Consider the following 16163-nt stretch of genomic DNA (forward strand, 5'->3'; position numbering starts at 1 on the left):
AGTTTAATTAAGCGTTAGAAGAAAATACATTTTTACTCATTTGTCTTAAATATATCACCTAGTAACTTCATTTCATGTCCCCTAGTCTTTGTACTTTTTAAAAATGAAAAACGATTCACGTTTAACATTCCAATCCACTCCTTTTACAGACCTCTATCATATCTCCCCTCAGCCATTTCTTCTCCAAGCTTAAGAGCCCTAACCTCTTTAGCCTTTCCTCATAGGGGAATCGTTCCATCCCCTTTATTATTTTGGTTGCCCTTCTCTGTATCTTTTCTAATCCCGCTATATCTTTTTTTGAGATGTGGTGACCAGATTTGAATATAGTTTTCAAGGTGTGGTCACACTATGGAGTGATACAGAGGCATTATGATAATTCCTGGCATTATATTTGCTTTCTTGGCAATTCCTGCCACATACTGGGCAGAGGATTTCAATATATTATCCACATGATGCCTAGATATTTTTCCTGGGAGTTACTGTCAATGTGGAACCTTATATCATGTAGCTATAATTTGGATCCTCATCCCTATGTGCATCACTTTGCACTTGTCCACATTAAATGCCATCTGCCATTTGGAACATCAGTCTTGCAGGTTCCTCTTGAAATATCTCACAGTCCTCTTATGATTTAACAACTTTTAATAATTTTGTATCAGCAAATTCAACCATCTCACTTGTTATTCATATCTCTAGGTCATTTATAAATATGTTAAAAATAGCAGCTGTCCCAGTATAGATCCTTAGCCACCTTTCTCCAATAAGAAAATTCACCATAAGCCCTACTCTCTGTTTTCTATATTTTAACCAGTTCTCAACCAACAAGCAAACAATGCCTTCTATCCCATAACTTTTATTACATTTTGCAGCCTGAAGGTAGGCCCTGCGAGCCGCAGCCCTCAACAAGCCACCACCAAGCTCTCAGCCCCTCTCTTGCGGCGGGACACCACCAACTTGTGCTCCATGGCTCAGAATGCCGCCACCATCACACCCTCCCAGTGCTCCTTGAGGCTCACGCGTGCTGGATCATGCAGGTCTTAAAAGGCCCACGGCGGGAAAATGCTGGCGGCGCCACTCAATGTCACCTGTTCAGGACTATAAAGGGTCGGTCACAGGTGGATGGCCCGGTCCTCCTTAAGGATCAGCAGTGCAAGGAATTCTGGTCCAGGGGAGTTCCCTATAGCCAGGGGTTAAGTTGGCAGGGCAGAGAGAGCTTGGGGAGGCCCCGGGAAGCAGAAAGAGAGCTACCGATTACAAGGACCTCCCAAGAGTAAAGGTCTGTGCCACACCTGAAGTAAGGTGAGCAATATTGTTTTGTGTTTCCTGAAGTGAAGGCGTGCAGCCAGATTGTTCGAAGTAAATCCCACTGTAAATAAAGTGCACTTAAGCAACAGCTAGAGAAACAGCTCTGGCTGTTATCAAGCCACATATGGTGGTGTTCAGGGGATTATTTTTCTCTAAGCCTGGCAAAGAGAGAGAACCCAAAGCCTCCAGAGAAAAGCCTGGCAAAGAGAGAGAACCCAAAGCCTCCAGAGAAAAGTGAAAAGCTCATTTTGTGTACCCTGCTTAAAGGAATAGGTTGGGAAAGAAGGTGCTGCTAGAAGGGATGAGCATAGAAGTCACAGCCACAAAAAAAAAAAAAAAAAACCACTCTGAAAAGGGTTTTCTTTCCTAGGCCTCCTAGTCACCCTAGTTTTTTGTACAACAGGTCAAGGGTCAAGGAGTAATTAAGGGCTGGATAGGCCAGCAGGTTTTTTTGTTGTTGTTGTTTTGTCCATGTTCTACTAGCCCCAGAAAGATACAGAATTGGAAGGCAGCTCAGTAAGAAAGGAAGATTGAGCAGGTGATTCAAATCCTTACCACAGGCCAGCAACAATTGCAAAATGCCCTGCAAGCCCAGACTAACCAACAGCAGGCACTTTAAGTGCAGATGTTGCAGCAAAGCACAGTATTTCTTAGGATTGCAAAGGCTGTACAGACTGCTTTGGACAAGATGCCACAGGCAACCGCAACTCACATATCCTGTTTAAAACGAAGGCTGGCGAAGACTCTGAGGTCTTCCGAAAAAAAAACTTTGAAAGGATGGCCTGGCTGTCAGCTTGGCCCGAAATAAGTTGGATAACCTACCTGGCGAACTTGCTCATGGGTAGAAGTCAAGTGTCTTTCCAAGCAGCTAACCCGGATGGGAGGGCCACCTATGCAGCGGTCAAGGCTGCTATCCTGGCAAAAGCTGGGTATACCTCAGAAACATACCAGCAGCATTTCCAGCGGGGTGCCCTTCAGGCGCTCTCCCCAGGCTGCAATCTCTTTTACCACCTAAAAGATGCCGGCTGGAAATGGTTGTAGCCGGAAGCAAAGATCAGACTAGATGTAGCCCAACAGGTGCTTCTAGAGCAGTTCCTGAACTGGCTTGACTGCCTCATGTGGAACTGGGTCTGCAGTCACACAGGCCTCACATTGGAAAGAGCCCTAGAAGTGACGGAAGCCTTCCATCAGGTGCAATTAATGCCCGAATTCTAAGGAGGCTAGAAAAGCAACCCATGCCACCCCCTGGTGAAATGCAGAGAATGAAGCTCCCCAGAAGCATTCATCCAAGCTAACTAGTTCGTCTTCCAGGCCCAGAGCACAGGCCCTTCCACAAGCTTTACTGTGGTCGGAAAGGTCAATTGACAAGGGACCATCAATATAAGGGAAGTGGAATTATGGATGCCGGCCTAGCAACCCAGCTGACATTAGAAGGTGAAATACAAGGGGGGAAAAGCAAATCTCCTAAACGGGTGATCCTCAAGTCAAAGGAAAATGGGAACCAAGGAGGTTGGAACAGCCTAGGAATGGGGGGGGGGGGGGGGGGGGGGGGGGGGCCGGCGGGCGGTGAATGCCTTTTTCCTTCTGTGCCCTTTGCACAGAGAACAGCATTGCCCATATTAACGGGCTGACGAGGGGGCGACCTACTCCACAAACTTGCTTGTTGTGTTTGGCAGAGGACTATATGGAGGAAGGATGTCTCTAACGCAAAGACATGGAGTGGCGAACACAGTGGCAAGGCAACATGAAAGAGAACCAGAGGCGGGGCTCGGGCCCCAGAATGAACATGACGACTGGGAGTGAGAATGGTACCATGCTTGGTCAAAGCTCCAACTTCATAGATACTCCTCATGCAAAACTCAAGTACTTTAAAATCCAAGTCAACTGGATGGAGGAATTCGAGGAATGGAAAGACTTGTTCACAAGGACTTGTTTCAGGAGGAGCATATCAGCCACAAGAGGAAAGACATACTAGCGGGTAAACACAGGGATAAACAGAAATATCCAATCAGTCAGAACCTGTTAACAACTCCAGCAGGATAGGCCAGTGTATGGAAGCGGGTGTCTTTCCTGAACTCCCATATCCAATAATCGTGGGATGAGATTGTCCCCAGTTTTCAACCCTGTGGGGTCTGCTCATGGATAACCAGGGTAATCCACCCGGAAGGGAGGGGCCCTTCAGGTCGAGCCAGTAGTTTGCCTGGACATGGCTGGATGCTCGACCATCAAGGCCAAGCTGAGGGGGAGGGTATGTGAGGGAGTCCATAGGAAACTCCCTCAAACCACCTCAAAGGGTCGGTCACAGGTAGCTGGCCCAGTCCTCCATAAGGATCAGCATTGCAAGAGATTTTGGTCCAGGGGAGTTCCCTTTAGCCAGGGGTTAAGTTGGCAGGGCAGAGAGAGCTTGGGGAGGCCCCGGGAAGCAGAGAGTGAGAACTACCAATTATAAGGACTTCAAGAGTAAAGGTTTGTGCCATACCTGAAGCAAGGTGAGCAATATTGTTTTGTGTTAACTGAAGGGAAGGCGTGCGGCCAGACTGTTCGAAATTAATCCCACTGCAAATAAAGTGCACTTAAGCAACCAGCCAGAGTCTATCTGTTGTTCCTCTAGCTGTTATCAAGCCATTCACCACACAAGCTACCACAGGGTCTTCCAGGATTTTCTCCCTTTGCCTCAGCAACGGGTCGCCTGCATCCTGTATTAATTCTGGGGGAATTCTGTGCAAAAATATTGAAAATTCTGCATGCATATTTCCAAAATTCTGCAAAATTCTGCACATTTGTCAAATTAATATTTTTTGCAAATTATCTAGTATTTTCATTTAAATAATAGTACAGAAAACAAAGAGCCTTCACATTTTTCTCACTTAGACAGACCAATGTAGCACCACCCCCACCCAATCCACCCTGAATTGAAAATGCCCCTCTTACAGTGGTAGATATATAGTCATGTTCTCCCTTGTACAGTTCTCTCTCTCTCCCCTGGTGTCATCTCTCGGGCAGTCTGGTGGAGCTGGGCTGCAAGCACAGCTGCATTGCATCCAGTGCGCCTGACCTAGATTCTGCAAGCGAAGGGGAAAAATCTACAGGAAAGGGGAATTCTGCACAAATTTTGCATTCCACATTAGTGCAGAATTCCCCCAGGACTACGGTATATACTGAGTTGCTGCTCTTCCTGCATTCCTGATCCTGTGCCTACTTTGTCTCTCCAGCCCAACTTGCCTCGCCTCTCCACCTTGTCTCATCTAGCCCATGCCTTCCTTCCTGCCCATCCATGTCAGTCCTTCTCCCTGCCTCTTTCTCTTGCCTCAGACTGACTACTGGATTTGAATTTAGCATGGACTTCAACAACTCTTGCTTGCAGCCTGCCTCTAACCCTTACCAGATACTGAATCTACACTCTCTTCTTTCTCCTTCCTAGAGACTGTCGACTTAGACCTGCCGGCCCTGGAACCCAACCTAAAGGGAAAAGGGTTAGTATTTGGTGAAGCTCCGGACTTGTCTCTTCCTAGCTTAGGTCAGACAGCTAGGTTGAGCTAACCTTACCACAGTAACAAGGGTTCACAAAATCTTACAACTTTTTAATTTCCTCAAGAGTCTGTCATGAGGTACTTTGTCAAATGCTTTTTGAAAATCCAGATACACTATATCAACTGGCTCGCCTTTATCCACGCCTTCAAAAAAAATGTAGCAGATTAGTGAGGCAAGACTTCCCTTGGCTAAACCCATGTTGGGCTTGTCCCATTAAATTTCATGCAAATGGGGTTTCAAGCAACTTGATAGCTAGAGGGGTTGAACTGTGTGGTTCCAGAAGAGGCCTGTGTGTGTTTATATGTTTACTTATTTTGAGAAGGTAGCCAGTTATTTATTGCTGCCCTGCAGAATTTAAGTCAAACACTGTTCATACCATATTAAGTGCTCTCTGGAATAAAACCTCTGCGTTACTGTGGGATGGAGTGGGACTTGTAACTGTCAAAGGTCCTGAACCTCACAAGTGGCATAGAGCAGTGGTCCCCAACCCTGGCCTGGGGTCCCACCAGCCAGTCTGGTTTTCAAGATATCCACAATGAATATGCATGAGAGAAAATTTGCATGCACTGCCTCCATAACATGCAAATTTTCTCTCATGCATATTCATTGTGGATATCTTGAAAACCCGACTGGCTGGTGGGCCCCCAGGACAGGATTGGGGACCACTGGCATAGAGGACCTGCTTACAATCTTAGGGGGTCATTCTCTAAAGGGATCGCATGCGAAAAGTCCCTTTTCGCATGCGATCACTAAAAGGGGGAGGAGTCGGGGTGCCACCGGGGTGGACGCCACGAAGACATCGCAGACGGCAAAAAGGTAAAAACCCTTTTCGCTGCCCATTTCGCGCCCAATAGCACCACCTTTTACGATGGCACTATTGGGTGCGAAAGCTGGCAGCGATAGCACCGCGGAGGTGCGATCGATGCCGGCTTTTTCAGGCCCTCCCCCCCGTTACCGCCGAATTCAGGGAGCACTGTGATAATAATAACTGTGATAATAATCAGTCAGGGTCCTTTCCGGACCCTGACTGATGCTCGACCGCCAAATACAGCAAGACTGATTATCACCCAATAAACTGATACAGACTTACCAACCACTGCACGTTCTACTTCTTGTTAAACTTCTATCATCCTCTTCTTCTACTCCCAGTTAGAACCATCCTTGTTTTATTGTAACTGCTTTTTCTGCGCACTTGTTATAATTTGTTATATTTTGTAAAATGTATACTCATGTTATAGTTAAGTACGTTTATAATTTATTGATCACCCCTTGTTTTATGTAAACCGACATGATACGAACTCCGTGAATGCCGGTATAGAAAAAACTCAAATAAATAAAAATAAATAAATAATAGAAAATCTAGTCCTAAGTTTGTACCGGAGGCAATGGAGGGTAAAGTGATTTGAACCCTGGTCTCCTGGTTTGTAGCACACTGCTCTAACCACTAGGCTACTCCTCCACGCCAGAGGAAGTTAGGTAGATACCAACAGGGAAAAAGATGAGGTGGTTTGTAAATTCAAAATAATGTAAATCCCCAAAGCTGGGAATGTAAATGCAGATTTCAATAGTCTTTAATTGTTGAATCAAGAAGGTCCTTTATTTTAGTATAATACTTCAAAACGACATGGTCTTGAATGCAAACGTCCCCTGACACATATATATTCGCAGTAAGCTGCATCAGGAGGACAAAACATCATGTCAAGCAGAATAAACCTTGAAACCATTTGCATTAGTACAAAGGCAACACCGGAACCATCCTTTTTAGGCGATTGTATTCAAAGGAAATGAAGCAAATCTGTGTGAATGAGGAGGAGGTGCCAGAGCAAACTGAAAATCTAAATAGTAGCAAATCATCCGTGGTGGATAGTTATCCACCCCAGATTTCTGAAGAGACTAAAATATGTACTTTCAGACCTAATACTGAAATATATAACCTATCATTAAAATCTGCTACTGTACCTGAAAGCTGGAGGAAAGCCAGTGTACTACCAATTTAAAAAAATGAAAGAAAAAAAAAAAAGAGAAAGGCTGGGGTGATCCAGAAAACTAAAGCCAATAAGCCTGATGGCGCAGGGCAAAATCATAGAAACTACTGTTAAGAGCAGAATTACTAGATATAAGGATAAACATGGCAGAGGAACTAGAATGAATTTAGCAAAGTCATGCCTTACTAACATATTAGAATTCTTTTGGTGTAGATAAGCATGCAGAGAACAATGAGATCGCTGAGTATAGCATATCTGGTTTTTCAGAAGGCATTTGACAACGTTCCACATGGCATACTCCAGAAGAAATTAAAATGTTATGAGATAGGAAGCAATGTCCTATCACGGATTAGTAACTGGTTAAATGGCACAAAGTAAGACTAAATGGTTAGTTTTCCCAATAGCAAAAGGCGAACGGTGGAGTACCCCCAAGGATCTGTAGTATATCTAGTGCTTAACAAACTTATTAATGACTGAACAAGGAAATAATAATGATTTTGTGTTTATATGCAAATTTGATTAAGTTAAAACAAAAGCTAAGGGTGAAGAATCGCAGGAGGAACTTGACTGAATAACTAGGTATTTAACTGGCAGATGACATTTAATGTGGACAAGTATAAAATGATGCATATCAGAAAAGTAATCCCAACTATATGTACCCAATGCTGGATTCCATATTAGAAGTCACCACCCAGGAAAAGAACCTTGGAATCATTAAGGTCGACGCATTATATTCATCTGCAAAGCATGCAGCAGAGGTAAAAAAGCAAATGGAATGTTGAAAATTATTCAGAAAGGAATAGAAAACTTGAAAAGAATATCATAATGCTTCTATACAGATCTATAGTATGACCACACCCTGAGTATTACATGCCATTTTTGGTTGGCCCATCAGGGAAAAGATATAGGAAAACCAAAAAAGGTACAGAGAGAGGCAACAAAAAGGATAAAGGGGGATCCCTTATGAAGAAAAGGCTAAACAGGTTAGGGCTCTTCAGCCAGAGAAAAGATGACAGCGATAGGATATGATAGAGGTTTATAAAATCAGGAATGGCAGCAGGGAGGAACAAGTTAATAGGATACGGTTATTTACTCTTTCAAAACACTACTAAGGTTAGAGGACACTCCATGAAACTAAAACAAATTTAAGAATGTGCCTTGACTGAAACAAATACTATTAAAATAACATAGTAAATGCAGGGCCAGCTCTACATTAGGCAAACTAGGCAGTCACCTAGAGCACCAAAATTTGTAGGGGGCGAAGGGGGCAGAAATATTGCTGCATAGGATTTGTCAGAGGAAACGTCGCAGTAGCAGCTATCAGGCCGAGCAGTGTAGCCAACGGGAATCCCCAGTTCACGCCAAGGGAAGAGATGGCGGGTCTGCCAGTTCAAGCAGTGTAGCTGGTGGTGTTCCCCAGACCCTACCAGCAGGAACCCTCGCTGTTGGTCCCTGCTGCTTTATAATCAGCAACATGAGAATGTTCAGACCCTATGGGCTGGCACTTCTGCCGCTGACCTCATGCACTGCAAGATCAACAGCAGCGGGAAGGGCAGGCCCATGATTGAAAATTCTCACTGTACTGGTACAGAACAGAGAGAGCAGTGACAAAGACTCATGTTGCTAAGCTGACCTGAGGGAGGACAGGCACGGGGAGAGAAACAGGGGGGATAGATACTGAGAAAGTGGGTGGAAGGAGGATAAATGCTGGGAAAGAAAACAGAAAAAAAAGAAAGGAGGCAAAAGGGTAGTTGCTGGGAAGACTGGGTGGAGAAAAAGAGAGACTGTCACTACCACCAAAGGAAGGAGTGTTGTACCAGAGCTGCTGGCAGACGGAGCGTTGTACCAGAGCTGCTGGCAGCAGCAGCAGCAGGGAGTAGGGATGTGCACTGATTTTTTTTCATGTCATTTTTGTTTCTTGTTATCTGTTTGATTTTGTTTTTAAAATGATTCGGGGGGGTGTTTATTTTGGGTTTCTCTAATTTCAGAGTTAGTGCTCATTAACTTTAAATTATTGTAACATTTTCAAAGTGTCAATTGGGGAACAGTTCGTTAGCGAGAGGTATGGTTCTGCATTCCCATTGGCTGTCTCCTTAGTTACTTCTTTGGGCTACCAAGACTGCAAGGTGGTGTTTGTGGGGGGATAGCCAGTGCCTGGTAACATTGCATAAACAAACAAGTGATGAAATAAATAATAGCAACAAGTTCTAGTCAGCAAATGCATGTAATGCAAATGCATATTTTGAATGTGCCAATCCCTTGGTATTTTAGGAAAAGGACCCTGTCATTTTGGGACATGCATACTTTGAATTCCCCTGGTGAATGTCTGTGCGTGGGGGTGGTGAATGTATGGGTTGATAGGTTGGATAGAGACTGAATGGGGTGGTGACTGGTGAGAGAGAGACAGCCTGGTGTGTGCAAAGGGTGATCTGTCACTCCATACAGTTACCCCCACACATACCAGGCTGCCTCTTTCTCCCACATGACATCCCATGATCACCATATCACCTCTCCTCTCCCCAGTCACCCACATACAAAACAAGCTGCCTCTCTCACCAGTCACCATCGAAACCAGTCTCTCTCCCACCTGTCACCCCATACAATCAGCCCAGTCACTCCCCCTCTCACCAGTCAACCGCCACATATCAGCTGCCTCTCTCTCAACAGTCATCACCCCAACCAGTCTCTCTCCCACCTGTCACCCCATACATTCACCCGTCACTCCCCACCCCCTTCCCAAACACACAGACACTCACCAGGGGAATTCAAAGTATGCATATCCCAAAATGCCAGGACCCCTTTCCTAAAATTGAAAATATGCATTTGCATTACATGCTTTTGCTGACTAGAACTTAATGTTATTATTATATCACTTGTTTGTTTACATTTGTTACTTGATACTGGCCATCCCCCCACAAACACCACCTTGACAATACAAACAAGTAACTAAGGCACAGCCAATGGGAATGCAAAACCATACCACTATCTAACAAACTGATCCCCCAGTTGACGCTTTCTAACTTATTAGTAACATTTTTGGTCAGTGCGCACTAACATTGTCATTTAATTTTTCATTTCAAGGCACTCCGAAACAAAATGAAATAGAAAATGGCAACAAAATTGTCTATTTCGTTTAAACGAATGTACATCCCTACCTGTGCTGGAGCAGCTGCCAATAGGTGGAGGGGAGGGGAGGGGGGCACAAGGTTGAAGATTATCCCCCTAGGGTGCCTGATACGCCTGTCCTAGCCCTAAGTAAATGACGGCATTCAAGCCCAGATGATCCTTCCAATCTGCCCACCAAGGCATTCAGGATTGTAACCGCAAGCTGTAGAATTTACTGCTGGAGGAAGTAGTCTGGTTACGGGTGAGAGATAAAAGGAACTGGGAGGGGAGGCAGACAGAGGAACACATTACCATTTGTCCCTTTCTTCTCCTAACCTTATATTGTAAGCATGCTGTATAATTATTTTGGCAACCCATGTGAAACTGTCATGCCAATAATACAGTTATCTGAATCTGAGAGAAAACAGAATGAAGTAGACAGGAGAAGAGGGATGGCGGGATCAGCAAGAGACATGTCCAAGGAAGCAGTCCAGCGAATGCGCAGGCACAGCGTCTGCATACGAGTTACTGGTACAAGCAAGCTGCACCTTTTTTTAGTGTTTAATGCAACACCCTCGAGCTTGTTATTGCTTTCAGTCCTCTTGCCCGCCATATAGAAATTAAACCTGCCTCTTCCCAAACTTTCCAACCTCTCAGCTTTCCCGCCTTGGCAGGATAATACAATCGCGTCACTACGGCGGAGATTTTTACATTCCTCGCGATCCCCCCCCCCCCCCCCCCCAAAGTCCCAGTCCGGACGCGGGGTAGGGCACGACACAAGAAGCCCCTTCCTTAAAAAAAAAAAAAAAAAAAAAAAGTGCAAGCGGGCCAGAGTGGCAGAAAGTACTACATTGGGCTGCACGTCCCGTTGGGTTACCCCGGGCTGTGGCACACGCTCACGGTGCTCCCCACCCGAGCCAGCGCACCGGAAAACCCCCGACCCGTCAACGAGCACAGGGCGACGGCGGGAAATACTCACCCTGGCAGCAACCACGGGAACCTCGCTGCTCGCTCGCTGAAAGCGTCGGCGCTCCTTTCCCAACTTTCCGCCCAGCTCTTCGGCCTCCTTGCGTTTCTCCGCCCATCCCCGCCCCCCATCCCTTCTCTCCTCCCCGCTACCTGCTCCCTCCTCCCGCCTTTTCCCTACCTTCCTGTCTCCCCTCTTGTCGGTCTTTCATTCTATGCCTGTAAAACAAGAAAGCAATGAATACTTCTTTTTTTTCCTCTCCATTCTCCTGCCTCTTTGCACGCTACCAAAATCCAAAAGAAAAAGTACTGGGGGACTTTCTCGTGAAGGGTAGGACGCTGTAACTCCTTTGGTCACGTGCATTATTTAGGCAGGTTGAAGATATTCTCAGGTTAAACTTTGCTTCCCTACTGTTAATCATATCTGTTTGCTAGACTTATCCAGAGGGTTCACACTGGCACCAAGTACCTGCAGGTACTTGGTGCCAGTGCGAACACGGGCACCCGCAAGTACCTTCTTGCGGGTGCCCGTGTTGCCCGACAGCTGTCTGGTCACGTGATGGTGGATGGGCGCACCTGAACTGTTGGTGCTGCCCGCTGAACCTTGCTGTGGACCGATGGGCATTGAGCCATACTGCAGGGGGGGGACGGGCTGTCGGTAGGCGTTAATGCAGCCAGCATTAACTTCACCCTGTCCGTGCCATGGACAGCAGCTGCTGCCAAGGTTTGGTCCATGAGCCGCCGTAGCTCTCCTTCGGTTCCCATGCTGTAGCTTGTTTGTGGCAGTGCTGCCTGTGTCGGTGCCGCAGGGGTGGTGCCCCGTGCAGGGGGCTGCTCCGGCATAGCAGCCCAAATTTATTTATTTATTTATTTAAGGGTTTTTATATACCACAGTACGTAAAGAAATACATCACCGCGGTTTACATTTAACAATAACTTAGCAACAGGCTTTACATTGACATTATTAATAGGTATTAAATATACTAAATTCCATATAACAGTTTTGACGGAAAACAATGGCTGATGCTATGTGGTTGTCGTCTGTTTGTTAATTTTCTCTTCTTATTCCTCTGTGTCTTGGTCTTTTTGTCGACCTCTGGCGTTGCCGCGAAGTTTTCTTGCAGTTTTCTTGGCTTCCGCCGTGCTCGCTTGGCTGGAGCCTGAGCCTGGTCCGGCATAAGTGTGGACGGGCCGAAAGCCATAGGAAACTGATTGGTAGACATGCTGTGTAGACATATAAATTGGTTAGATCCCAAACTGGGGGGGGGAGGGCAGATGAATTGGTAACTCGACGTATAGTAGGTGGGGGGTTGGTGATAGTGGTGGATGTGAGCAGTCAGGGCAAGTTTGGGGGGGGGGGGCTGGACGGGAATAGGATGGGGGTGGGGGCAGCTGAGGAAGGTGGGGGGGGCGAGGGGCAGCCGGACTCCGTGGGGAGGTGGGAGTGCTGGCGCATGGGGGGGGGGGGGGGCATGGGGAGTAAAAGAAAAGTAATAGTAAAAGAAAATCCTGAAAGTCCATGTGCTGACCTCCCAAAATGGCCGCTGCCATGTGCTGACCTCTGCTGGCAAGCCCTTACAATAAGAACCACAATACCATGCTAAGATGTAAGCCGACCTTTCATTAATATTTTAATTTACTTTGTATAGAGCTGCATAGCGCAGCCTAAATCATATCTATCAAGCTGAGGGTCCTGTACCCCTTATAATTCAGTATAAACGTGCACATGGGACAGCTGTCCCTTTAAATGGTAACCGAATACTAAATATCACCTTTAGGATTAATATAAAAAACATCCTGTTAACCTGGCTGAGCACTCAAATGCCGTACCGCTGTCCCATAGACATATCATCAGAATTCCCAACTACGGGATGCTGGCTACTTTTTAATTGTCAGATTACTTAGGTATAACAAAGCACATCCACAGGTTGTTGAGGTAGCATGGTAGACATGAAGCCTGCCCACTTCCTAGCAATTTAGAGAGCGAGGGGTAAAACAATACATAGAAAACTTCGATTTTAAAGTAAAGCAAGCCTACAAGATCAGTGCTCTAACCACTGAGCTACCAAGCCTGCTACTGCCAGCCATGTGCTCTAACCACCTATGCATTCACCATGTGCAGACCCCTTCAATGGCGTTTCTTAAGAGGCTACAAGTGAAAGATAACCAGCCCTGCACTTGCTGCCCTTTCAATAAATACAGCAACATGCAGAGCAAGCATTGTGCTGAAAGCCAGCCATGAGTTCATAAAATATATATATATAATAACAGGTAAAGTGTGGCCATGTGCCCATGGCGTTTCACTAAATATATTAGTTAAAATATATATAACCAGCCATGTGCTAAGGCATTTCCTTAAATAAAAAGGACATTCCAGGCAGAAGCAGCCATGCATTCAAAGCCTTTTCATTAAATAAAGTACTGGTAATGCAGAGCCAGTTCAATGCAAAAGGGGGGAGGGGGTGAGCATACCTTCCAGACCTTAGCAACATAAAATTACCATTAATATTCTCAACATTTTGCCTATAAGCCACAAAATCTTTGTACTTTACCCAATGATGTAATCAAAGAAATCGTTCCTGCTCCTTTAGCTGATCTGCTCCTCTTACAGCACAGCCGTGCTGGAGGCAAAGTGAAAGTAAAAGCAAAACTGTTGTAGCACAGCCGTGCTGAGGTCAGCCTGTTACAGCACAGCCGTGCTGAGATCAGCCTGTTGCTCTCGATTCCAGGCTGCAAATGTGCTCCCCCCACCCCGCACTACCTCTAAGTACCTGAGCTCCCAGACGGCGCCTTCTTGGTCTCATTGGCTCCTGCTCCGTTTTGCACTGGGCCCACTAATCCTATTGTCTGCCCTTTCCCCACCTAGCCCAGCACACCCTTGGGCTGTGTACCCCACCCCCTCCCCTTGTCTACAGCACGGCTGCCCAGTTATACGGCCCTTGCCTCAAGAGGCAGAGCCTCCTTTATTTAGGCAGGTTGAAGATATTCTCAGGTTAAACTTTGCTTCCCTTCTGTTAATCATATCTGTTTGCTAGACTTATCCAGAGGGTTGGCACTGGCACCGAGTACCTGCAGACCTTTGCACCCGATTTTTGTCCCATCAGCTTTTCTACGGAAAGCAGCGCGTGCAGGCTTAAAAGTGTGACCTATGCACGTTCTTTCCCGATCCTGCCTAAAAGAAGTCTCTGGAACAATGCCCTTACTTTCCTCCACGATGAGCGCGAGCAGTTGTCAACCAGCCAATTTATATATGTAAATTACCCATAGAAACAGCTTTGAATATTTCTCCTCTGTATGTGGAAGTTATTTTGGTTTTTGCTTTCTTTTTAATAGGTGTACTAATTTATTTATTATTTATTTATTTAACAGTTTTATATACCGACCTTCATAGTAAATAACCATATCGGATCGGTTTACAATTAACAAGAATAAAAACTGGGGTAACTATTCAAGTAAACGAAAGATAAACAGTAGGGTAGGAATGAGTCAAAGTTACAATCAACAGGGAAGAGAACTTGGAAGCTTGCAACAAGCTGGAAAGAAGATAAGGCAGGAAATAAATATGAAGTGATACCATAGGGCGTACGGGTTAAAGCTTAATGGTGCTTTAACCTGGGAGAGTCAGAGTCCATTCGTGAGTATAATCATCATAACGGGTAAGCGTGAAGGACAACTAGTGATTGTCTGGTGGGTCGGCGAAGGCTTGGTGAAAGAGCCAGGTTTTAAGTCTTTTTCTAAAAGTTAACAGGCAAGGCTCCACTCTGAGACTTAAAGGGATGCTATTCCAGATAGATGGGCCAGCTATCGAAAAAGCTCTGTCTTTTAGGGATGTGAATCGTTTTAGGACGATTAAAATTATCGTCCGATAATTTTAATATCGTCTTAAACCGTTATGGAACACAATACAATACAGATTCTAACGATTTATCGTTATAAATCGTTAGAATCGTGAGCCGGCACACTAAAACCCCCTAAAACCCACCCCCGACCCTTTAAATTAAATCCCCCACCCTCCCGAACCCCCCCCCAAATAACTTAAATAACCTGCGGGTCCAGCGGCGGTCCGGAACGGCAGCGGTCCGGAACGGGCTCCTGCTCTGAATCTTGTCGTCTTCAGCCGGCGCCATTTTCCAAAATGGCGCCGAAAATGGCGGCGGCCATAGACGAAAAAGATTGGACGGCAGGAGGTCCTTCCGGACCCCCGCTGGACTTTTGGCAAGTCTCGTGGGGGTCAGGAGGCCCCCCACAAGCTGGCCAAAAGTTCCTGGAGGTCCAGCGGGGGTCAGGGAGCGATTTCCCGCCGCGAATCGTTTTCGTATGGAAAATGGCGCCGGCCATACGCGTATGGCCGGCGCCATTTTCCGTACGGAAAATGGCGCCGGCAGGAGATCGACTGCAGGAGGTCGTTCAGCGAGGGTTCCGGCGCCTCGCTGAACGACCTCCTGCAGTCGATCTCCTGCCGGCGCCATTTTCCGTACGAAAACGATTCGCGGCGGGAAATCGCTCCCTGACCCCCGCTGGACCTCCAGGAACTTTTGGCCAGCTTGTGGGGGGCCTCCTGACCCCCACGAGACTTGCCAAAAGTCCAGCGGGGGTCCGGAAGGACCTCCTGCCGTCCAATCTTTTTCGTCTATGGCCGCCGCCATTTTCGGCGCCATTTTGGAAAATGGCGCCGGCTGAAGACGACAAGATTCAGAGCAGGAGCCCGTTCCGGACCGCTGCCGTTCCAGACCGCTGCTGGACCCGCAGGTTATTTAAGTTATTTGGTGGGGGATTTAATTTAAAGGGTCGGGGGTGGGTTTTAGGGGGTTTTAATGTGCCGGTTTTTCGATTTTTAACGATTTTTCACGATTTTTCACGATATTTTACCCCCCCAAACGGCAACAATACGATTCCCTCCCCCTCCCAGCCGAAATCGATCGTTAAGACGATCGAGGACACGATTCACATCCCTACTGTCTTTGGTCATCGAGAGGCGTGAAGCTTTAGTAGGGGGAAATTTCAGGGTGCCTTTGAGAGTATCTCTAGTTGGTCTGTTAGAGGAGTGGAGTTTGAATGGAGTTTAATTGACACTGAATGGAGTTTAATTGACACTACACTTCCCTACCCCTTTCACTTCTCCCTCCTATCTCTATTTACAGTTGAGATGTAGCAAATATTTTTAGCATTTTTCTGGTGAAGGCAGGGCTTCCTCACTAGACTTTTGCTGCTTTCTCCTTCTTCTTCCTGGCTCCCTAGAGTCAGCAGTATAAATGCGGGCTGTATGGACTG

At 46.3% G+C, this 16163-nt stretch overlaps 1 protein-coding gene across 3 annotated transcripts in view; it reads right to left on the reverse strand.

Moving 5' to 3' along the window:
• The window catches only part of SYNE2 (spectrin repeat containing nuclear envelope protein 2), a 799865-nt gene extending 788875 nt beyond the window's left edge, over positions 1-10990 (reverse strand). For all 3 annotated transcript variants that reach the window (XM_029598126.1, XM_029598125.1, XM_029598127.1), the window contains exon 1: positions 10906-10990. The gene's annotated coding sequence lies outside the window, so the exon portion shown is untranslated. The remainder of the gene's footprint in view (positions 1-10905) is intronic.
• Positions 10991-16163: the final 5173 nt, after the last annotated feature.

Source organism: Rhinatrema bivittatum, chromosome 4, assembly GCF_901001135.1.
Source record: "Rhinatrema bivittatum chromosome 4, aRhiBiv1.1, whole genome shotgun sequence".
Classification (NCBI taxonomy): Eukaryota; Metazoa; Chordata; class Amphibia; order Gymnophiona; family Rhinatrematidae; genus Rhinatrema; species Rhinatrema bivittatum.